At 37.8% G+C, this 26,506-nt stretch overlaps 1 long non-coding RNA gene across 1 annotated transcript; it reads right to left on the reverse strand.

Moving 5' to 3' along the window:
• Positions 1–2,539: 2,539 nt before the first annotated feature.
• Positions 2,540–24,840, reverse strand: LOC135413862 (uncharacterized). Its single transcript, XR_010430449.1, has 4 exons — positions 24,731–24,840; positions 22,987–23,019; positions 4,650–4,770; positions 2,540–2,773 (listed from the first exon to the last, which is right to left on the reverse strand). It is a non-coding gene; the product is annotated as an uncharacterized LOC135413862 (long non-coding RNA).
• Between the last annotated feature and the right edge of the window lie 1,666 nt (positions 24,841–26,506).

Consider the following 26,506-nt stretch of genomic DNA (forward strand, 5'->3'; position numbering starts at 1 on the left):
GAGCACTAACAGCCTAATGCTGTTCTTTCCAGCACATCTGTCAGATAGCAGTTCAGGACTGAAGTGACCAATGTAAGGCCACTGGCAGCCTCTCACAAAAAGTTCCTGCCAAACTCAGGATACAGAAATGTTTATAGCTACTTGCTAGTGTTCCCTGATGCTGTAATTAAGACTTTGCTCTGGGAATGTGAGGGCAATCATTGTCTTGTGCAAAAGCCTTACACCTCCATCACAGAAGACCATTTGATTCGTATGTTTTGGGATCACGACTATGAAAGACTGAAAGACCTTCCTTGTAGAACATTAGGAGACAGAAACACCTCTCATTATATATTTTAAGGACGCATTAGGTGTAGATCACACCCTTATGAACGACCAGCATAAAGACTCAGGTGTCAGTGGTAAACTTTGCTCTCTATATCCTTTTTTCTTGTTCCACAGTATATTTCAGATATGTTCCACAGATATATTTCCTGCAATGGAAAAAAAGTTTCTCTGACAAAGGGGATGCTGTTGCTTGCTTGTTGATTTGTTATAAAATCTAAGAAACTGACAGTTAAGGAAAAAAAACCCACCACAAATCAAAGAACATTTCTCATGAATTAAAATGTCTTATGTATAATTACAGATTCAGGTATATTTTAAGGAAATAGCAGACAGCTTCCCTGAGGGCAGCCTCTGTCTTCAGTTTTGTGAGAAAGACAGGGTACAGCAGCATCCTCCACTAGGGTCAACTCATTTTGAAATGTTGCAGTTTAACAAGGCAGCCAACAGTACTGAGATCAAATATCTACTTTATGGAAAGTATATTCATTCCTTTCCACAGATGAGGGGCAGAAATACAATGCCAAGCACATGATTACTACTTTCGAGATGTCAGACATGTCCTTTTCACAGTAAAGACCAAGACTACACAGTCTTGAAGCCAACCTGTTCCAAAGAGAATTTTGCTCTTGTGCAATGCAGTGAAAGGTTTTCTGGATGACTTTCACATGATTTTCTGGGGAGCAGCAAAATATCAGACTGCAACTTCCTTTTCCTGATGTTGAGCAGATACTGTTTCCTCACAGAAGGTATTTATTCACTATAAGCAATAGTCTGTCAAGGTAAGAAAAGAACAAAGATACAAACAGCACTTCCCACCAACTTTTTGCCGTACGAGAGGTTCAGCTTGATGACTTGTATAGTATGCTAGTTTTATCGGTAAACTTATTCCATCAGAAATTATGAGCTTCCGTAGTTAAAAGTGAGAAATTCAGTTCTGGTAATCATGACAAAACAGACCCATGAAAAAGTTTGTTTAAGAAAGTTGTCTTGTAAAAGGAAATTTGTGAAAAATATCAGTCCTTACAATGACCTTAATTAGGACTGTATTGATCCCCAGGAGGAAAATTATTTTAGGTCACAGACTGTATCGAAAATCATGTTCTCAATTCCTTCTGTGCTCAGTCTTTTCCTCTTCTTCTAGCGGAAGAGGCTACAGGATCCTAAAATGCACAGAAAAGGACAAGAAAATTAATTTTGCTATTCTCAGAACATCACAAAATCCTGGAAACTAAACTTTCACAGTCTGGACCGAATTGCCTCTCTCGCTGGCATATCGTTGTTCTCTGGTCCTACTCCTGAAGCATCTTGCAGAACAAAACAGGATTCTAACAGTTGTCATGACAATTGATATTGAATTTTTTGTGACACACCCAACATTTTCCCCCACCTACACTGTATGGAGTTGAAATCTTGGCTCAAGTAAATGGCAGATTACCTGAAGACATTGACACCTAGTTTTCAATCTGGGATATTACCACAGACTCAGATAACAGGAGAAACATGCTCATGAGGAATACATTCGGTGCAAGCAGCTCAGTGTGCAGCTGCAGTGCAAGCTGCAGGTTGAGCTCTGGGTGGGGGGAACCCCAGGCAAGAGGCCGTGAGTTGGAATTGACCTTTTGAATAAGAAAGGGCACAGGGACCTGTAGCCCAGCCAGGAGACCGGACACTCAGAGACAGAGCAGGAGCCAAGGACCCCAATATTTTCCCATGCTTAAGCTATGCAGGCATAAAAGCCCAAGGATTCCTTTGTTCGGAGTCCCTTCTTGGAGGCACCCAGCTCAAGTGGCTATCTTCTTGTTGGACCATGATTAAATTATTTCAAGGATCGAGACGACTGAGACTACTATGGAAAAGCTGGGGTCGAGCTGGTGAGGAAACCTGGTCTGACTGTGTGTTGGGGGTGTAGCTGCGAAGGAGCTCTGGTCCCGGCTCAGACGGTGTGAGTGACTTCCAGAGTGGCTCTTGCAAGGTCAGACAGGGAAGTTTCCTTGGCACTCAATCTCTGATAGAGTTTGCTTTATTACTACATACTATATTGATGTTTCCCATCCTTAAAGAGGCAGTAATGAGTGCTACCACTGGCATTATGTAATGCTATTGTAACTTAGAAAGAAGACCACACGATCTGAGTAAAAGGAAAGAACAGTAAAACCAATTGCACTAGAGGAAGTTCAAGTGCTGTCTCATTTTTCCACTGTCCTTTCAATCATAAATTTATTTGGTTTTCTCTAAACCTGGTAGATGGAGGTTCACAGCTAATTGGGCCTGAAATTACTTTTTTCTACAATTGATTGAGAGTGCAAACCTGGGAACACAGACTTGAAAACCAGACTGAAGGCCAGATGAAAACTTGGTCCCATGGTGTTAGCTGTTCTGTTGGCTGCCTTTCAGAGTAATTTGAAACCAATTCACTCTTCAGCAGTACAATGGAGCAATTTTCTACCTGGTTATCATAAACAGGAAAAGTAAACAGCAGTGTCTAAGAGGGGTTAGAAAGCCTTATATACTCAAGGTCACAGTCTGGGTGAATGGCTTAGCTTAGCTCAGCTCCAACAAATCATAACAACCAGTGGCACAAAAGCACGTAAGTTTTTGTGCACTGATGGCAGGAAGATGAGCAGCACAGATGAGGAGACTGAAGCCTCTGCAGCATCATCAAAATGCGTATGTGTATGGCACAGGGGATGCAGCCACCTTCCTTGAACCTTACTGAGATTTGAAACTGTGGCAATAAGTCTCAAGGTATTTCAAAGAGTTATAGTGTTTGAATAGGCTCAAAATATTGAGTAGGTCCTTTATATCTCATTTCAGAAATTAGCAGTTTGGTTAATCCTACCTTCATTTGCAGCGTTTGCAAAAAAAAAAAAAAATCAAGCAATAAAAAGCACAACCAGCCAGAAAAAAAGCTGGTTGAAAAATGGTCTTGTTCATATTGATTTGAGATATCACGGCACTCATGTATAATTGTGTGCACCTTAATTATTTCCTAAAATACTGTGTACCAATGCTGTGCATTGTTAAACATTTATTTTTTTCCCTCCACATCCTTACCCTGAGAAAACTGCATTTAATAGTGAGTAAAGAAAACTCCAAACCTGTACTACAGTTTATAAAGCACTTTCACATTCCTCAAAATGACAGGCATTATTTATATGCATCACATTATGTTTTCCAACTCAAGTATTCAGAGGAATAAGGTATTCATGATTCAGACACTTAAAACTGCCTCTGATGTTTGACCCTAATGTAGGGAACCCATCACACCAAGATATCATTTCAGGCTATCACCTCCCAATATGTAAAAGTAAACACAAACTTTACCAGCTTACAAACTTTATATAGATAATATATAATTATGATATTATATTTCTCCTATGATAGGAGAAATCCTGCCACTTTAGAAAAAATTCTTACTATACCTTTCAAAACTGAATTATATTTCTGAGATACTCAGTTTAACTAGAAATAATGGTCTCTCTCACAGTTAAATCCTTTTAGAAGAAAAAAAAAGGAGTGACTTTTCTTTCAGTGACAGAGAAAAACATTAATACTGGAAGATGGAATAGAAATTTTATCTGAAGTTCAGATTATTTTTCATCATACACATGCCAAATATTAGCTTCCCTCAGGTAAGAAAATGAAGTATTTACTGGTTATTTTGACATTCAAAATAGGTACTGAGCAGTAGATAACAAATTTTACAAGCTACTACTGGACACACTTCACAATGACTATATATAAAACATTTAAGGAAAACTATATAGCCTGTATCTTCCTGATGTATTGTAAAGCAAAAAACATTTTGTGTTGTAAGCAAGGTCAGTGAACAACAACAATAATTGTCTTCCATTACATTCAGGCTTCACAGAAAGTTCATGATATGCAAAAGAGAATTAAATTTCAGTGATAACACATAAGAATTTTTATCTAGCTGAAATTTATAGGGAAGGAAATAACTACACAAACAACACAAACATTTATGTCTTAATATCAATTTCTATATCAGGAAATGAAAAGATTATCGAAGCAATCAGACAAAGCTCTTCCAATATAAGCATGTGGCATATGAGGATGTTATTAGATAATGTATTCCTTTGGATGCCTTGGGTAATTTAAAAATCATTTTGTCTACTTTTGTTTATCAGATAACTGGATACACGAAAGCTAGGAACAATTTAGTACTCAACTGTTGAAATCATCAGCCTTGTTTGCAAAATATGTTTTATCCATTTTTTAAGGCAGGTCTCTCTGCAGACGTCCTGATGGCATTTTATTACAGGTATCACATAGTGGGGATGCAAGGAGAGAGCAAAGCTTACCGTTGCTGAAAGACTACGGTGTCTCCAGGAGGTGGTCACATTGACAGAGCATGTGAATCATAAAGATGATGCATGGAATTATGGGCTGATGGGGGATCTCATGTAAGGCCTGTGAAGATCGCTAAACAAAACAAAAAAATATCTTATTACCCAACAATGCTGCAGTCAATATTTCATGTGGTAACTCTGCTACACTATTGCAGTGGGAATTGTTTGTCCTTCCATTCTGTCAGAACAAACGTTCCCAAGATATAGGTGGATACTGAAATATATAGGCCAGGTTGGGTGTCTCCTTACTCCCTGGAGCCAAGTTGTGATGCGTATTCCCAACCGTTAATTCTCCTATATAATTTTAAAGTCCTTAGAATATGTACTCAAAAAAGGGAACATCAGAAGTCTTATGTTGAAAGTAGATTCCATATGAAGCTAAGTGATTTTACTACCAAAGGCAGTCCTTACATGTATATTTGAATAAATCCATTTGATGTCTAATCTTTCTTTTAAATGACAACTGCCTCACAAGTTCTTTTGCAGAAACTGAAACACAAGTACATGCTCTGAATCGAGGAAGTGGGTACATGCATGAAAATGTAACAGTGGTTAAGTGTAGGGAAACAGCTGGTACAAAATAGACAACACACAGTGAAGTCTTCTACTATAAAGCCTCCTCCATCCAGAGGCTGCAGGATTATTGGTTAGGATATAATCAAGATTTTCCTTTCCAAGGAAGGCAGTTATCTTAAATAAGCCATTGAGAAATGATAAACAGAAAGAAAAGAAAGGTAATGTAAATATTTTAAAACAAGCAAGTTCTTAAGTATCACATTCTTGCACACCAGTACCATCTAAGCCTTAGAGTCCTATCAACTTGCTGATAAAACCAAGATTTTTGCCTCAGTTAGCCCTGCAAAGAGCTTCCAGAGTAGAATGAATTCTGCTGTGTTGAATGGCAGGTTTTTTATTACCAGTGGTAATGTAAAAGACACAAAAAGCAGCTCAATTCCTAGATCCCAAGAGCTATTAGAGTGCAAACAACCAAAAAAAAAAAATCATACTCTGGCTTGTAAACTGCCCAGTTTTGATAAGAAAGTCATTAGCAGTGAATGAAGAGGGCCCTTTACAATGACATTGTTTTATAGCCGCTTCAGAAGGAGACTTTAAGGTCAAAAAGTACTTCACGTCTTCCTGCAGTAGAGACAAAATGCCATGTTTCAGGAAATCTGGTACAATTTCCTTTACTCTGAAGCTTCATGATTTCCTTTCTAGTTTCCAGGAGATATTTCTTTTTTATGGGGCACTGACATTTTATTCCTATGTCTACATCACTTGTGCTGCTGTTCCATTCTCCTGCTGTAGTCTGGGCTTTTGCCTTCTAATACATATCTATACATAATATGTGTGAATATATATATATGTATATATATGCAGTTTATATTACTTAATTTTTTTTCAATCTCATTTTCTTCACTGTCTTCCTAGTTTACATTTGTACTTCCTCTCCTGCCTGATTGTAGCTAAGTTTACAATGTGCAGTGTCTTTAAAACTCAGGAATTTAAATACAGTTATGAAGTATGAAAATCCATAAAGGATGCAAAGAATGAGAGAGGATCAATGTTTATCTCAACAGTAATGATTTGTGCTACAAGGAGCACTGAATGGGCCTGGAAAACAGCATAATCTCCTATGCCACAGGCAAGTTCTTCACTAATTTGAAGATCTACTGAAGAAAGTTTAGGAATAAGATGGAAAATTTCAAGTTTCAGAGCAAGCTGAGAGTCAAAAAATTCGTGACTTCATTCTGGCTTTAAGTGCTACCTAAGTGGTATTTTAGGGAATAGTTTTCCAACACCTGACACAGCTGCAGATTCTTTGGTCTTCTTTGGATCCTTATCTTCAGTCAGGAAGAATGTCATTCATTAATCATCCTACTTTGTTCCGTTGTGACAAATCAGTTTATACAGTTCATAAAAAATTCTGTAACTAACTCAGCAAAGAAAACACATTACTAGATAGCTCAATAACAAATGTTCTCATTGTAACATTTCTCTCTCTAAATGTAATTAACCTCCAAAGAGGAAAAAAAAATCTAAAAATTCCCTTTTCAGTTAGAAGGAAAAATTATACTAATACAAGTGAAAAGGGCAGGAAAAACAGAAGCAGAAAGATGAATGGAACTTTCAAAACATTCTTTGGGTTCCTGGAGCATATAGTCTTGATAGCAAATTGAACCTCAAAGTAATGGAGCCACAGCAAGGCAGTTCAGGTGCATTCCTTGTGAAAAAACTACATCAAGCAAGCAGCAAAGGAGATGTAATGGTCCATGGGTAAGCAGTCCAAGGCTGTTACACATGGCAAGAAGCAAGACAGTTCTGCACAGAGGCTGAGTGTTGTAGAAACTAGTTCACATCCACCAATGTATCAAAATGTCACTCTGAAGTGACATTGTCCTTCTCTGCCTATGCACCAGTCCCAGAACTCATTTCTCCTCAGCTAATCAAAAGATATTATACATGCCTTGGGCATTCCAGCCTCAACAGTACTGGTGTGTGTGCCTCAGAGAAACAGGATGAATGACCACTTTTGAGTTAGTTGACAACAACCATACATGGTAGACTTCCCTAAGAGGGATGCAAATCCATGCAGTCTACTAAGAACAGGACTTATTTCAAGGGACTTCTGCTAAGAAAAATTTATTTCCCAGTATTTATGTATGATTGTTCTTCCTTAATTTTAGGTGATATATGCAGAATCAGATACTCAAATAAGGATACAGACAGTTATTGGGATTTCCAAAACTAATTTGTATGTGGCACTATGTTTACCCACAATTTTGTTTAAAGACCTTTTAAGAACTGCTTCATATCAAAATATACTACTAGAAGTCTGAAAACAAGTCAAAGAGATATTTGTCAGTAACTTTGTGCTGTGCTGAGCACATTAGTCAGAGGTACACTGAGCACTTCTAGGTCTGCCTGACAAAGCACAATCAGGCAGATTAGTCTGGTGATGCTTAAGGTTCATAACTGTATAGATTTTAATACAGCTTTTAGCACTTCAGTCATTTTAGGATAGAGCTTTTAACTAAATACTCTTGTACCAAATTCAAAAAGATTGTTTTATGTTTCTTGTCAAGGATTTCAATGGACAGATTTTTTAGCAAGCTAAAAGACATCTAGTCTGTAGAGAGTGTACCACAAGATATATCCAAGATATATAGTTTTAGTCAAAGCTATTCAGAAGGCACAGAATCCTTGAATTTCTTCAAAGCAGGACAGAAGACCTGAGGAAGATAAAGAATGGGAGGAAAGAGTGGTTGTGGGAGAACACCCACCCAATTCGGGGAGTTGGGCCTAAGGGCATGGCTGAGGGAGGTCCTGGGTACAGACAATTTTGGGGATGGGTGTATCCCACTAGATATGATAATTAGCTAGTATTATAAAATTGTAAAAGCTATCCTGTATGCGTGTGCTAAACATATTTAATGCACCTTAAAGTGCTATAGTTAAAGACCTGCTCTCTATCTTACTATACTAAAATTGTCCAGAGAATTTTTCTTTGATTTTCGGCAACATTGGTACCAGAATTTGGGCTTTTGCCACATCATCTGTCTACAAAGGCAGAAGTCACCAAACTGAGATATGGCAAACAGACAACTGTTTCCAAATTCTCCGTTGTTTCCTTTATTACAGCAAGCAGAATGCCAAATTCAGTTCTTCACAGACCTCAAACAACAGAATTAAGCTTATGAATTTTTGTTGATTGGATGACTACTGGGTTTATTAAAAACACATATTGAGTAACACACAAATTTTAACTGTAGGAATCATAGCTGTAGCTGATTCTACTGGAAATTAAAAATTGGCAGTATTCTGCATCTCACATGCCAGTTAGGACATTCACACCCGATTAGAGCTGCGTTATTTCTACAGCTATAATTATCAATTTATCTATATTTCAGTCTTAAATTCTGAATTAGATTAGCATATCTCAACTCTGTGTGTCTTGAAGAGAGTTTTCCACATAGAAATTCCCAGCTGCGTTTCCCCAGGAGGCATATTAATTACATACACAGGAAAATATTACACAAAATTCAGTTTTAGGATCCTAAAGTCAGCATTCTAATTTGTTCCCCTCCTGGCTCAATAACATGCATTAAGATTATGATTAGCTGTTTTGCAGGTGCAACACAGGGGGGAAGGAGAGAATGAAAATTACTCCACCCCTATTTGACCAGCCTGGATAGCAAATGTGGCTGCCATTGAGTTTGTTTCCCCTCTTTCCATAAGCTGGTCACCAGTGCAGGGGCTGGAATAAACCCAACACAAGTCAGTGGAGACGACTCTTTGTCCACGATATTGTGGAATATTGTTGTCTTTCTCTGTCCCACTGAAGCCTCCAGAGGAACATGCTGGTGGTACCTAAACACTTGGTCTGTCCTTGGTTGATTTCTGTGGTCATTATAAGTGGGCATCACAGCAACAAGCACGTGAATGATCCTTTCCCTCCACAGGGAAATGTTACCGATAGTTGTGACAGGTGCACGATACAGCCAGATACAGCATTTTTGGTGAATGCCATGGTACCCAAAAATGTGACTTCAGCTGACTTAAATAATAAAAATAATGATTTTATGTTAAATGCATTGTCAGTCTTGGCTCAGATTTTTTTCTCCATGGTCAGATTCCCAAACTAGTGAAGAGAGGCAGGATACTGCTGTCACCCCAGCTGCAGGAGAGGGGCACTGTGCCAGGGTGCACAACACACGTTCCCAGGGTCTCCTAGGGAGTGAGGGTGATGCTCAAAAAAGGCTCTGACCATTTGGCTCTCTTACAAATTCTGGAGATTAAAAATGCTTCAAGCAAGCAAAGGTACACTTTCTAATCAATGTGAAAACCGAAGTAATCAAGGTTATCATTTTCCAGGATCCCTTAGTCCCAAGAACTCCAACTTAATCCCTTGCTTCTTATTTATTCAGAGCAGTACGTTCTCATTTAAGATTTGAAACAGACCACAGGGTAAATGTTTTTATTATTATTATTTCATTATTAGGTATCTTTCGTGTGTATCAGAACAGGCCTTTTTGATCAGTTCAAGAATATACCACACTAAAACATTTACACATTTGTAAACCTTTCTTTTGCTGGTATTAGAAAAGTAAGAAATTGAAAGGAAGAAAGAAAACCACACATTGATTTTCAAAACAGTCTTTGACTATAGGTCAACTAGACAGTATATTTGCACTGTTTACTTTTCACAGAAACCTTTTCTGTCTCATTAGCAGCTTTCAAAGGTACGAAGAGCGAAGGCTAGCTGTGAGCCTGAGCTGCAAAATCCCACCAGTGCAAGTGCCTTTGACTTCAAAGTTTAGTTATTTTCAACAAACTTTTTGGCAAACCCTCTAAACTTGCTAGCATGTGTGTGTTGCTGGTTTTCATCTGCCTCCAGAAGCCAGGTTTAGTTGGAAAAGGTGCCAAGTCATAGTTATACAATGAATCAAGCTTTAAAATAGAGGGAAGGGGGGGGTAAATGGAGGGGCATGTAGAGATAGTACTTATACCTTTATCTTAATAAATTTCAATATTAGATGAATGTAACTTTCTGCTTCTATATCTATGTCACATGGTTAACAAAAGAAGAGAAAAAATATTGCAGAATACACATGATCTGACAGACTGGTGCGTTTAAACTTAATTCTTTACCTCCAGATTTTTCTCACCCACACTCCACTGTCTATTCCTACTGCTGTCACCATGTATTTGTTGTCATTCAGATATCTAATGTAGGAGCCATCCAGCTGTACTTCTCCTCCCTCTACTTACTTATCATTGCAGTCTCATAAATTACAGACTTTGTGTGTGTGTGCTCTGCTGATGAAAGTCACAGATACACCACTGTAAATCTGCAAAAGTCACAGTCTAATGAAGCATCCAGGAAAAAAAAAAAAAAAAGAGTGTTTTCTGGCAGAGAGCTCAAAAGCAGCAAAGCTGCACTGCACTCATCCCTAGATCATCAAAAAGCCTAAGCAACTTCTATCTGGATCCCAAAAAAACCCTCAGAGATAGAATGATCGTAAAAGCAAGGAAACAGAGAATATCTAAAAAAAATGAGGCTGATAATGTGTATATATTAGATTGGATTGTTAGGAAAGACCTATCTGAAACTGGTTGATTGCTAGAATCTACTTTCTATTCTAAAACACTCAAGTGGATTTTTTCCTTTTTATCACATTTTATAAATAGTGTGGATTTTTTGTAAGGTTGATTGATAAATAGAAATATATTTTAACTATAAAGAGAGAAATTAATGTTATCAATAAGTGTTTTTATGATCATTTTTATATATTGATATATATATATCAATTTTATAGTTCATATTCAGTGGGCAGGCAAGTGATTAAAACTATACTATACAGAGAATCCATCATGCAACAATAACTTGGGCATGTTTGCAGAAGAAATTAGTATATCAAAGGCACAGCTAATACTTTCAATAGGATCAGAATCACCCTCTGAGGAATGCCGTTGCAGAAGCATGGTTTGTTTTATTTAGTTCCACCATAACAAAGTCTGTTTAATCACCAACCTGATATTTTCATTTGTACATGCAAATTCACTAGAGGTATGCAGCAGTCAACCAGTAAAGGATTCCCACTTGTCAAGAATTTATACGCTTTTTTGGTAGACATGCACTTTTGTTTTTCTTAGTGGTTTAAGAGTTGAATTAGGACTTACTCATTGGAGTAATATCTCACTCGTCAAGCAGACCCTCAGAAATCAGTACAACTGCTCTGAAAGTAAGTCTCTATATTACATTTGATGTATGGCTTTCCTAGCACATTGGTAAATATTTTAGGAATGTAATCATGGGCAGGTATGAGTTGGCAGAGCTTCACTAATTCAGTAGATTTCAACAGAACTTCAACTTACATCAGTTGAGAAGCAGAGCAAGAATATTTAAATAAGTGTATAGAACAACAGAAGAAAAAGCCTTTCCCTATCTCTTACAGAAAGAGCATGTGGTTTGCATTTAGCCCAGTATCCTGTTCCATTAGGCATTCAAGCGGGCCACTGCACCAGTCCAAGTCCAAAGAAATGCTGTGATTTTCCAATAGTTAGTATCAACTTGTGTTAAATGAAGATAAGCAGTGAAACTCCTAAGATAACTTTCTAATTTTTTTTGTCTTCCAGTAACATCCCAAAAGTATTGATTTTTGCCCTTGGAATAAAAAGAAAGATTAATGACACTGCAAGAAGAGGACAAATGCACAGATGTGTCCTCACAAGATTATGTCACAGAAAGATTTGTCTGATAGAAAGGAACAAGAAATTATTTAATACTTATTATTTTCTCTAGAAACATATCTTTTTTCTTTAGGGTCATTTTATCTCTTTATCAGAAAAACTGACCATAAGTTTGTGGCTTGATACAGATGCTGAGAAACTGTTTTCTTTTACTACACACATGCACAGACACACACAGAGTAGATTACAAAGGCATTTTCAGTTCTGTAATGCATTTTAGAATTGTGAAACAGAAAATGATTTTTTTCCCCAATTAATAAGACCTTATTTACAAGATCTGCAGCTTTCTCCCATGCAGACTGTATAGACACTGCTATAAGCAGTGGTGAACAGTAGTCTGTTATTTTAGAGCTTGTTTTGTTATTATAATAGAGTATTACACTTTTATATGTCATCTTCCAGGCAACTAATATTTATCTTAGCCATGCATCATGCTTATTTGTTTTTCTTAGCATTAAAATGGGAATTAATTAACTAATTTTAACTCAACTGAGAATTCACATTTTTAATTTTTATTTTGCAGCAAAATCTACCTACTCTCAATTCTTCCAGTTAAGTTTTTCTTTTTGCTTGGCAGGCAAACTCTCTGCACATTGCTGTTCTATGGAGAATATAGCTTTTCAGTGGGTGTGCTTACTTCACTACCTTGACCGAGTTTTTCCTTCCATTTCATCAGATGTTCACACAACTTATATGTACTTTAAAATAATAATAAAATGTTCATAATACAACATAAATAGTATGCCCATAGATTTTCTTCCCTTTGGAAAATAATTATTCTGCTCAAGCTATCTAATGTACCCAAATCACAGATCCCCTCTCTGACTATCCATCAAAAAACTGTAGATCAACTCATAGCATTCCTCACAGGTCCTCTGTGTGCAAACCTTAGATGTACCTGCATGCCAAAGCTCAGAATATCATTACTTCTGTCTCATTTTATAGTTAAAGTAGAATGACAGTCACTTACAGAAGGACTAGGGATAGGCTGTATCCCCTGCTGGCTTTGACCATATGTCTCCACTAATTATACAGACACTGGAGGCATAGGTTACACAACCACACACTTGTAAAGGACTTCAGAGATTATTCAGCTTACCTAATTACACTTTTAGTTGAAAAATTTTGGAGAAGAAAATAAATCTATGGAACATCTTGTATTTTTTAATTTACGGGGGGAAAAGTTAGTAAAACCTTTGCCTGCTGTAGGTATTGTGATTTTTTCAAAATTTACTCATGTTCAATTGGATGGATTTGTATGGGTTTTGCTGTTTTATTACAAGCATTTCACCTACCAGTTTCTCATATTTTAAAGACTACAGGATATTGATCAACAGAGCTTCTTTCCCTAAGGTACAAACAACTGTACCAGTGTCAGCACAGGTAGAGCACAGAATCACAGAATATTCTGAGCTGGAAGGGACCCACAAGGATCCTCAAGTCCAACTCTTAAGTGAATGGCCCATATGGAGATCAAACCCATGACCTTGGTGTTATCAGCACCAAGCTCTGACCAACTGAGCTATCTCAGGGTCATGTTTATCTAAGCTTTTCTCAAAGTCCTCCAGGCACAATGCTCTTATTGTCACCAAGGATTCTAATCCATTGGTTTATTCTTCTAAATGTTGAGAGTTCTGTTCCGATATCTAACCTGAATCCTGCTCTCTGAAATCCAGTTATCTTCTATTTATCTGTCAGTTTATTTATTTGTCATTTGGGGTCTGTCCTAATAGAGCCATTATGCAAATTATCTAAGTAGTTTTTCCCTTCTCCATTCAAGGGAATAACTTTTCCCTGTCCTCACTTTTTACTAATGTCACAAGCCATTTGACTTTAGTTGATTTTTTTGGCAGAAAATTATGGGAAAACATTTAAATATTTAGTTTTTCAGCGTCATCTCACAGGAGGAACATAAAGAATAACATACTAGCCAGACCATAGCATTTGTGTGACAAGTGGCCAACTGCAGCTGCTTAGGAAAATGATAAAGCAAGCAGAAATCATATTTCTGTTAATATCACTCCCTCGGCCTCCAGAAAACTACTCAGAAACGTGCAGTGTCAAGAACTATATATCTGCCTTTTTGTTTAATGACGTTTTCTGGATTATATTTCAAGCCATTGTGCTAGGACAGTGAGTCTCAGGATTTATATACATAGTGTAAGTAAAACATTTCTTTTCCATCTAACCATATTTGTGCCCCAGTTGATGTATTATAGAAAAAGTAATTTTAAATTGACCTGCCTAGTGCATTCACAGGTTCATACATTTCTGCTACCCGCCTCACATTCATCTCCCAGTTTCTCACCCCAGAAAAGAGGTGACAGGTGAGCCTGGGTGCAGGGCTGTACACACCAGCAGGGGTGAGCAGAGGAAGGCTACTGGCCATGGCCCCGCAGCACGGAGTCCCTGGGGCACAGGGAAGCCCCGGTGGAGTCTCTCATAGCCCTGTCTCAAGGTGCAGAGGTTTTCAGACAGAGAAAATGCAGCAGATACACTTTATTTATTGCAGCAAGAATTTTACTGAGTAGAGCATTAAAAATCAACCTCTTTTTTTATAACACTTTTCTGTAAATGTAAACTTTCACCCATTTCAAGGCTTCTGTAAACATAAGTTGTGATCATTATTTCTGATTTCTACCTTCTGCTTGCAAAAATACGTGCAGATTTCATAGAAATGTCAGCGTAATTGCTTAAATAAAATTAACTAGTTTTCAAGATTCCCACTGCAGGACAATGATCAAAATAATATGATTGCTTTTATGAGCTAATAAGAAATAGCTAAGTCTTTATTGGTGCCATATATTCTCAGCTAGTAGTTCCTTAGAAACTAAAATAATATTCCCTGCAGAAAAAACCAGAAATTCGAAAACTATATGTCTAGTTGGTATTTATTTGCCTGAGGTGCAAAACATAAATCAAACTTCCCAGGACTTTGACATTTTTATGTATTTTTTGCTATATCTTGAGCCAACAGCTTAACCCAGGTTTAGTTGTATTTCACAAAGCATTTCATGCATAATGCAATATATGTAACCTTTTTTGAAAAGGGTATACTCCCCTGTGTTAGCACAGAGAGTTGGCATCTCCTGGGAATTTACTGGGACAATGTACCATTAGGGTCTACATTTTCAGCACCTAAACATGGATATAATTATATATCAATGTTTTAAGATCATCATAGTTAGCAAATGATGAAGAATACCCTAATTTTGGAAACGAAGAGGTTTTTAGTATAGCTGTACTATCTTACAATTTTTTTACCATTAAAAAGTCATACTAAATAAATATGATGCATGAGACAATGTTACTTTCTTTAAATTAACCAATCCCTTCTCTCTCTGTGTGCAGCAGAACAGAGCTCTCAGCAAAATATTTTGCCCAGCTTCTATTTCTAAAATCATTCTCTCTCCACAGAAGAATGAGTTGCTGGAATTAAAAGCACACCAAGAGGAGGGGAAAAGGTGTGATATGTTGCAGCATCACTTTCTAAGGTTCCGTACTGCCTGGTATTTCTAGGTACTCTAAATTGCAACAGGGTTTTAGGGATCAAGAAACAAAATCAGAAAGCCATAATCTCCATCACCCTTCCTGATGGATCCAGACATATTTGTCCTTCCTCAAGTAGATACAGAAGGGATAAGATACAGATAAATCTCTGTACATGCTGTGTGCAGTATGATTTTCAAAATCTTTCTACAAAATCTGTACAAAATATGTGTAAATTTTGTAGACATTCCAGAGTACAAGTACTTAATTGAAACTCATTATGACTAATAAAAAATTTCTACCAGCAAGAATTGCTTCAAAAGCAAAAATTATTTCATTTTCATTTCCAAGTTTTCTTGGATGTTTCACCTTCATCTTTCTTTGAACTTCACACACTGAAAATCACATTACATGGCCATTATTCTTTCAAAGTATCAGTATCACTGTAAGTCAGTGTCATTTCCTTTGGATTGAGTACATCTTGAGAGATTTTTCTCTTTAATCTTGAAATAGTCATATTTGTTCTTTTTTTAAAAGTAAAAAACCTCCCATCATTCAGCTTTACTACTGCAAAGGTATATCAGGTCTTCTGTTTGAACACTCTGGACTTGATCACCAATAGGAAATGAGACAGACTGAAATATTCCTTTACTTGCTCCTTTTGTACTACTAAAGCTGCTAGACGAACTGATAGCAGTTTTACCATATTGTGAATCAGCTTTAATACGTCATGCAGTGATCTAATTGTTTGACAGTGTGACTCACTTGAAATGGGATCTCATCTTATAGCCAATTTATCAATGTGATGTATTTGGTGCTGAAAATGCTGCTAACAGCTTTCTTGTCTTTAGGTGCTTCCAGATTGGTATTACAATTTTCTTTTGACTGCATATTCGACTTCTATTAAAATTAATTGAAAGGCTACACAATGAGCAAAAATAAAACATAAAAGCACATATTCAAAACAAGATTAAGCCAATTAAATGAGAATACTAAGGAATAAGTCAAAACAGCCCAAGAATTGGCAAGCAACTTCCTTAAAAATTCTGAGGTATTTCTCTCCTCTTCCTTCCCCAGGCACGAAACTAATGGGTAAGGTCTACAGTATGCTGAGATATGTCATCCTCAGCTTTGACACACTGAAGACTTTAGTTCACAGTGGTTCTCTCCCAGGATCTGAAAGCAGATTGTTACCAAAGGAGACAGAAGGCAGCCTCCTATGGGATTATCTTAAAAAGTTGACCTTGATCTACTATTCTAAAATCAAAAAGAATGCCAGTTTCCCATGATAAGTATTCTTATATATTGAGCAGATCTGGATCTATAACTGTGTTTAGATCAATATGTGGGGTTTTTTTTAATATCAGGGATATTAACAAGCAATTATGATGAACTACATATTAACTGGGTGGAAAGAGGGTAAATCCTGCAACTGCAGGAATGTTTATACATTCAGCTTAAATGATTCATTAGGACATGTGAGATAAGTCATTAAAGGTCTACATCATGTTCATTAGAAGTCTGAAGTTTGAAGGAGTGGAGGAAAAGGCACAGTATCTGAGTCCAGCATGAGGCCAGCTGACAAGACCATGGGTGACTTCAGTCCAGTCCAGGTGCAGTGAAGGTGGTGCCAGCTGAATTACTTTTGAACATTATCTAATCATCTGCATCTGCTTTCTGTCTCATATGTCATCTTATGAGAAGTTTTAAGATTGTATTCATATTCACATTAGATCACAGAATTCACACTTCCTCTAAAATAGACCTGAACAGTGTGCACAGAGCAAAAAGCACAGAGCAAAATTCACCCATATGGAATTCTATGTCTTTAATGAAGGGATTTATTTAGCTCAGAGGGTAAGGTTCTGACTTAAGACATGCATTCAACCATCAACAGGAAGATTATCTGGGTATACTTTGTTTTGATGTTCAGGTTTAAAAGATTCTATGTACGTATAACAGCAGTTAAAGTAGGTGTTTTTCTCCTCCATTATGTATAAATTGAAGGGTGATAGGTAGAAATTGAAAGGAATGTTTCACGTACATCTTGCAGATGTAAATTACAAGACAAACATCGAACTTGGGTTTAAAATTCCCATTGTTTCCTTTCCAGGATATGCTGCTGTTACTGGTTCCACATTCCTGGTAATATTTTTCACTGCATTTCAGACTGTTCAACTTTCAGGTAATATAAAGGTTTGCCTTGTGCAGACACAGATATTAGCAACTCTAACAAACCTTTCATTAAAAGGAAACATCTAAAAATTTTAAATGCAATTAATATCTATATCGTGTTACTTCTGGTAGGGCCTTCTGACTTTCCAAGATATACACTGATTCAGTTAGGCATATATATTTCATATTTTACCTAGTTATCAAATCTTCCCTGTGAATTTTTCAGCAATATTTTGCATGACTTCTACAGTACAGCTTAAAAATTGTGAAATTAATACAATTTTTTAATTACTTACATTTACGTTTTTCAGAGAATTATGTAACAGTTCAATTTTCCATTACATGTCTGCCTATGCTTACTATATCAAGATTCTCTGGCTTACTTACACATTTTCATAATCTCTTAATGACATTGGATAACAAAGATAATTCAAAAATACATTTGCAGGCCAAATAGTTGCACATCATCTATTTCGTTTCAAATGTGTTAATTACTAATGTCTGTGTGAAATATCTCCATTTGGATTATAATAACTACTCTCCTGCAATTACTACTCATTAGGTATTAATGTGGCCATATCCTTTCATTTGAACTCAAACATCAGGCTTTCATACTAAGTCTAAAACCAAAAAACTGCCATAACTCTGCTTCACGAATTTTTCTCTATCTGACTTGGCAATAGTTGAACATATACACCTAAAAAATCCTAAAGGATGTTGCCTGCTTCCCGAGAAGCAGATGGTTTTGTGGCTAGGGCTGCAAGTGAGCTTCTAGTTATCCATTTAGTGGTACCTTATCACAGATGGTTTTTTGGGTGAAGCTTTTGGAGCAAGAACTGTGCTAGACAGGAAGGATCAATTTCAGAAGAAATATGTAAGGTGGCAGTAATTATAACCTATACTATACATCATTAATCTATATGAGTCTAAAGAGCTCATCTGTCAAATCTCAGTTGCCAAATCCGGTTTACAGATCTCAGGTAATACAGAATCATGGAGACTGGCAGCACAGTTTCAACTGGGAAATAGGCAGAAAAAAAACTTTGCAGGAGTTTAATCCTTTGGGGAAAAGTAAGTAGGTACGCGAAGAAGTCAGACAAATGTTTATATATATCTTTTAAAAACCAGGCTATTGAAACTCCAGCATAGCTTTTCATTCCTACTTCAATTCTGTAGGCAGGCTCCTGAAAAATTCCATATAATAATCCCATAGACAGGAAGAAGTTAAGGGGGTATGTATACATCTATTTATATATATATATATATATATATTATACCCTATATTCATTCACTTTTTCCTACACTTACATACCATGCAGCTAAAAAGCAGGTTAAACTAGCACTTCAGCAAATAAATTATTTGAGGATTAGCTCTTTGCTCATTTACACTGGCTCTATACCTAAAAGTTTTGTCACCATAACTACTAGAAATGTGGAAAAACAAAGCCAAACTACCTTTACCAATGTATTCATGTCAGTGAATATCTTAAATTACACACATACTAGTAATTAATTTCATTTATGCTATATAAGAATAAGAATTATTTGTCAGAACAACTTGCTATTTCAATCTTCCCTAAAGGTATTTAGTTCAATGGCATAGTAACAGAGAAAAAAATGCTTAAGATGAAGATAAGTGACTGACATGAGTCAGTAAGATGGAGAACACCTCATTCACCTCCTCACCAGCACCTGGCCTAGCAAAGCTTGTTATTTCCCTTTTTTTCAGTTTTTTTTATTTAAAACTTTATTTAAATTTAAAACTTTAAAGCTAATATGGACTCCTTAAATATGACCTTCTCTGATTGGTCAAGCTATTAGACCACTGCCCTCGAAATGAATTTCCTTTTCAGAGTTTAAAGTCCCTTAAGCAGTTTAGTCAAAGTTGGAGCAATCAGTTCACGAGAGTTTCAGTCTAAATCTGCCATACAACATCACAGGACTCTTCTACTGAAGGGTCTCTTCATACCTAGACCCATGAAGCTACATAATACATAATCCAGAGTATCATATCTATGTCATGACATAGCCTGAAGGAAAATATGTTTCATAACTTCAGTTAAAGCTGAACCACTTTGCAACCACCAACACTTCAGGCATTTGTTAAGTGAACAGAAGACTCCAGTCTAAGGTTAAATACTTATCTGGACAGATATTAAATACTAACATAACATGTACACATAGTCCAGAAAAACAGATTTGAAACCCCATTTTTGTCCCCAGTCAGCAAATGGCCTCCAGTTGCCCTCCTTCTTCTGCTCCAGATCTCAAATACAGTGTCCAATGTCCACCTTTGCCTATACATTTGGTTATTCAGGTATCTGATTTGTCTCACCTTACTTGTTACCTCCGGATACTACTTAGCCACTCTCCCTCTGACTACCTTCTTGATTATACCATATTAATGCTGAATATTAATGGCATAGCAATTTGCATATCCCAGTCATTCACAGGTATTTAGAGAGGAGTAGCTAAGAGTTTTGGGGGGAGTCTGCTATCACCGTCATCCCTTTTATGAATTGTCATTCAGTACCATTTTCAAATGCTTAATTTTGAGAAATGATTTGATCACGTCATCTCTTCTCTGTTAAAAGATAATACAGTCCTATTCTCCAAATTAAAATTTTGTGTTCTATGGCACAACCTTTCCAGTGTGCTTCCTTCTGATTTGATAACTGCTCCACTGATCCTCATTCAAGCTATAATTGATAGGTATGTGACAGTAAAATGTCTATCCGATGAAAAGCCGTGAAAAATAGCGTATCAATTTGGCACACAATACATAACACATAACATATTGGGTAGTTAAAATCTGGTTATTCGTTCCTATGACAGTTTGTAGTAAGGACACAAACTGACATGGCATGAACCTGTTCTCTTGACAAATCTTTTTTTTATGGCAAAGAGCATAATGAAAATTGAAAAAGGTATTGCACTAGCTTAAATCAAGCCCATGGCAGAATAATGTACTTAAACCTGTGGCCTTCTGAAGCACAGTAGGAAATGTAATTTAAATTGCAATCAATTCCCCAGCTAAGACTTTTATATATATGTTTCTCATATACTAGAAACATGATTATGCAACCACAGAACCACATAATCATATGAAATTCAGCTGTGAGAAGCCTTCTGTCACATATTTTATCATGTAATTCCCTTCAGTTTAGTTCCTGGCATAAAACTGATGTTCTCCAAATGAATATGCTGCTAGCAAATTTAAGAAACACCATATTTGCATAAACTGTACATGGGGATAAAATAACTTTGTTTAGGTTGAGACAATCACTGCTTTGACTGATTAGGTTCCATAATTAGAAAAGAACAAAGCAGATTGCTCTGTTGCATGGATCTATTTTCTTTTTAATACTCCTTGGGAGCAGATCAAGAAAAACTTTCAGATGAGTATTTTAGTGTTTGTACATCAGAACCTCTTACTCAGTAAATAAGCTGGCCCATAACAGCAAGTTTTCACTCAGTGGTCATGAAACCTTGATACAGATATTTGTTTTGTGTCCAATTCATACCAGCCAGTCTCAAGTCCCATGAAAATAACCTGAAAATGTGTCATGACTCCCTACATATCACAAAAGCATGCAAAAGAGTCCCAAAACTCCAGTGTTGTTCCTGCTGTTGTAGGAATTCAGAGCATGAAACGCAGTATAGTTAAAGCTGATGAAGAGGTACAACTATTGTCTCATTATTGCATAGGATCTTCTAAGAAAAACATTTTTCAACAGCAAATTCCTAAGGACAAACTTTATTCTTCAAGGATCTAATGGGACTTTTTAGGAGAAATAAATGAGATATTTAGGTAAGAATTCACTCTTACAACTTACGGGCAGCTCAAAGGTGCAGTATAACTGTAACACACTTACGACAAAATGGGACCTGGTGACCCTTCTCATTCTGGGTTAAGGTTCTTAATTAAGGACTTGTCATGGTTCACTCCAGCCAGCACCTAAGTACCGCACAGCTGCTTGCTGTCTCACCCACCCCTGTTGGTGGGATGGGGAGGAGAATCAGAAAAAAAGTAAAACTCATGAGTTGAGTTAACAACACTTTAACAATTGAAACAAATTTGAGCACTAATAATAATGATAATTAAAAAAAAATTGCAGTGGGAAGGACCATGCTGATTTGGGCTGGGGTAGAGTTAATTTTCTTCACAGTAGCTGTTGTGGGGCTATATTTTGGATTTGTACGGAAAACAGAATTGATAATATAGAGATGTTTTTTGTTATTGCTGAGCAGCGCTTGCACAGTGTCAAGGACTATTCAGCTCCTCACCCTGCTCCACCATCAAGGAGGCTGGGGATGCATAAGAAGTTGGGAAGGGACACAGCTGGGAGAGCTGACCTCAACTCACCGAAGGTATATTCCATACATCAGGGCGTCACGCTCAGCATATAAAGCAAGGGAAAATAAGACGAATGGGGGGACATTTGGAATGATGGGGTTAGTCTTTCCAAGGCACCATTACACATGATGGAGCTCTGCTTTCCTGGAGATGGCTGAATACCTGCCTGCCCATGGGAAGTGGTGAATTCATTCCTTGTTTTGCTTTGCTTGCGTGTGTGACTTTTGCTTGTCCTATGAAACTGACTGTCTCTCAATCAACAAGTTTTCTCACTTTTAAGCTTTCAGTTCTCTCCCCTATCCTGCAGATGGGGGATTGAGTGAGCAGTTGCATGGAGCTTGGTTGCTGACTGGGGTTAAACTATGGGGGAGGGGGAGAGAGAGAGAGACTGGGATTGGAGTACAACCTGAGAGGAACAAGGGACACAAAACACAATTGCTCACCACCTGCTGACCACTGACCAGCCTGTCCCCAGGCAACGATTACTGGTTCCCAGTCAATCCCCGTCATGGTACCTGAGCATGACATAGAGGCATGGAACATCCCTTCGGTCAGTTTGGATCAGCTGTTCCACCTATTCTCTCTCCTGTCTTCTTGTGCACTTCCTTACTGGCAGAGCATAGGACACTGAAAAGTCCTTGACTGAGGGCAAGCACTACTTAGCAACATCTAAAATATCAGTGCATTATCAACATTATTCTCATTCTAAATTCAAAACACAGTACAGCACCAGCTACTAAGAAGAAAACTAATTCTATCCCAGTTTAAACCAGGACAGCTCTCTGTCAGAAAATACTGAACATACTCCTTCAGCACATTGGAATACCCTCATACACAGTTACTCTTGCATTTCTCTCCACACTGCACTGCAGTCCACTGCACACATTCTAGCAACCTCTAAAGTGCATAAAGTATCTAATTAATGTAACCAAAGATGGGTGGAAAGGTTTAGTGCTTTCTCCATCTGCTGCATGGTCATTAATGGTCTTAAACCTTGTTCAAGCAAATACTCACCTGCTGCTGGTCTAAGGGACAGCTCATCAAGCACTGTAGAATAAACAGAAAATCACAAAGCTGAGACAGATGCATGAAGGAGAAGTGAAGTTTGAGACATCATAGAATGTAAAGCTGTTTGCATTCATGAAGTGACACATGCATTGCATTCTGTTATTAATCCGAAGACTTTAATCATTGACAAATGTATTCCCAAAGCACTTCTGGGAAGATCTGGAGAATCTCTTTCCCTCTTCAGAATTTCTGTTTGATTTTATAAGCCCTGTTTCTTTCTGTCTTATAACATTCTTTTGTCATATACAAGCTTTTTTTTTTTTTTTTGGTACTTATAAAGTGGACCTCGCTCTGTAAAACCTAGTCTTCTTTTTTACAATATTACACTCCTTAGGGCATAAGAAGCTCACAGGATTAAATTAAATGCTGCAGCTGTCCAGCTGAACTGACTCAGTAGCGTGACCAGTCAGCAGGTAGGTACAAGGCTAATGAGGTGTCTGTAATCCATTGAAAGACTAAAAAATGCCTACAGATTACAGCTGTGGTATTGTACAATGAAAACCCAAAAATGATCAAACACAGCCTAAAATTGTATACAGGAACTGAACATATGGTGCTGCTAATGACAAGAATCTGAGAACATGCTTAAACTATGGACAAAGTAATTAAGTGAAAATGAATTACAAACACAGGATAATCTATTAGAAGATGAAGATGAAATCCAAAGCATAAGGCAGACTAATAGCTTTGGACCCTGATTATTGAATAGTTGGACTCCACCAAGTGTTGTCAGATCATGAATATGAAGCATCAAGTTTACTACTTTCTGTACTTAAATATGCACAATAAATACAGCGTCAGATCAAACTGTGCGGAAAGGCTGATCAAGTTTTGTCCCTTCAAGAGCTGAGGCTGAGAACATATCCTCATACAACAATGAGTAGTTATACCCTCAAATAAGGGTCAAAGTATTAACAAAGCCAATATTCCCCAGATACTGGTTAACACAGTAGCTCTTGCAAGAGACAGGTGCCAGAAGGAACAGCCAATAGTAAGAACTGTAAAAACTTCATGGTTTGAATCATCTGTGGCCAGACTGCAGGTTTATTAGAAATTAATTCATTTGCATGAAGGTAATCTGATTGCTTGATGTGATTAATGACATTTGAAGAACACGGGAGAAGACATTAAGGTGCATAATCGAGAAGATAAAAGCCATATGGGGTATAGAACCTGGGAAGAAACAGTATTGGTTGTGACTGAAAGGAAACCAAGAACACCACAATTAGCACTGCTTAAATCATATATATGAGATCTTAAAAAAGTGTCATAAAACATTCCTTGGAAATATGACAGCTATAAAGGTCCCGAAAAGAGACATTAGCAGATGCCATAGGCCAAAGATCGATGTACCCTATTGTTCCTCCAGTAATCCATAATGACTGACAACACTGTCTATGAACTTTAATTGTTCAAATGATTTCAATAACCATTAGTAGTCTAGTAATATATTCAAGTACAATGACAAAAATTTGTTTCTGTCTCTGTAATCTAGGAGCCTTTAAAAATTGAAAATTTTTAAATTGCAAATTGAAAACTCCAGGGTTTAATGATCTAAACTGATGGACAGTGGCAAAAAGACAAGATTTCATATCAACATCTACTTGCAGATCATAATATCACCACTTCTACAACTATAAATCTATTATGAAAATTAAAAATACCAGGATTTAGGTACCAAAGATCACACCTCCAAAACAACTCCTCACATGAAAAGACAAGTGTATTGGGCTTGCATGGCCAGGTTTTGGTAGCAGAGGGGGAGCTACAGGGGTGGCTTCTGCAAGAAGCTGCCAGAAGCTCCCTCATGTCTGACCAAGCCAATGCCAGCTGGCTGCAAAACGGACCTGACACTGGCCAAGTCCAAGTCAATCAGAGATAGTAGTAATTTCAGGGGAAGACCATGCTGGAGCAGACTCCTGGTAGGACTTGTGACATCATGGAAGACAGACGCTGGAGCAGTCTGTTCTCGAAGGACTGCACCCTGTGGAAAAGGCCCCACACTGGAGAAGTTCATGAAGAACTACAGCCCATGGGAAGGACTCATATTGGAGAAGTTCATGGAGGACTGTCTCCCATGGGAGGGACCCTATGCTGGAGCAGGGGAAGGACTCTGCTCGCTGAGAAGGAAACAGTGGCAGAAACACCCTGTGATGAACTGACCATAACCCTCATTCCCTATCTCCCTGCGCCACTGAAGGGGAGGAGGTAGAGCCCAGGAAAGAGGGAGGAGTGAGGGGAAGGTGTTTTTAAGATTTTTTTTTACTTCTCATTGTCCTGCTCTAATTTTGATTGGTAATAAATTCAGTTAATTTTCTCATGTCGAGTCTGTTTAACCCATGACAGTAATCCCTAGGTGATCTTTCGCCACCCTTATAAGCCTTTAGTTATATTTTCTCTCCTCTGTCCAGTTGAGGGTAGGAGTGATAGAGCAGCTTTGGTGGCTACCTGGCAGCCAGGAAGAGTCAACCCACCACAAGAAGATACTGTGCAGACAGATTAATGTTCATATTTCTTGGATTCAAGAGCCAAAAAGGCTGTGTAAGTTCCAGAATCAACTTCATCTTAAAAAAAAAAGGAATGGTAAACAGTAGAAGAGTAAAAAACATTTCTTTCTCTGCTAAAAGCATCACAGCACAACTACTCAACCCTTGGGCACATGCAAGGCTTTTCTGAGATGTAGACCATATTGATTAATAACCAAAATCCAGTACTGTTAGCCTGAAGCATGTTAAACAAACAGGTAGTTTCATACAGAAAGTATCATAGAATCATTTAGGTTGGAAAAGACCTCCAAGATATAAAGTCCAACCTTTGACCAAACACCACCTTGTCAAGTAAACCATAGCACTAAATGCCACCCACAGTTTTTTCTTGAACAATTCCAGGGATGGTGACTGCACCACTTCCCTGGTGACTGCACCATTCCAACGCTTGTGGAATCGACCTTTCAGTGAGGAAATTCTTGGTGTCCAACCTGAACCTCCTCTGGCACAACTTTAGGCCATTTCCTCTTGTCCCTTTGGTGGTTGCCTGGGAAGGTTGTAGCAAGATGGACTGACCCCCACCTTGCTACAACCTCCTTTCAGGTAGCTGTAGAGAGTAATGATGTCTCCCCTGAGCCTCCTTTTCCCCAGACTAAACAGCTCTAGATCCCTCAGCTGCTCCTCATATGACTTACTCTCTAGACCCTTCACCAGTTCTATTGCCCTTCTCTAGACACACTAGAGCACCTCAATGTCTTTCTTGAAGTGAGGGGCCCAGAACTGGACACACTACGTGAGGTACAGCCTCACCAAGGCCAAGTACAGGGCAGCATTAGTCCTAATGGCCACACTATTTTTGATACAAGCCAGGATGCCATTGGTCTTCTTGGCCACCTGTGTGCACTGCTGGCTCATATTCAGCCTGTTGACCAGCACCCCCAAGTCCTTTTCCACTGGCCAGCTTCCCAACCACTCTTCCC

The sequence above is a fragment of the Pseudopipra pipra genome, chromosome 4 (assembly GCF_036250125.1).
Source record: "Pseudopipra pipra isolate bDixPip1 chromosome 4, bDixPip1.hap1, whole genome shotgun sequence".
Classification (NCBI taxonomy): Eukaryota; Metazoa; Chordata; class Aves; order Passeriformes; family Pipridae; genus Pseudopipra; species Pseudopipra pipra.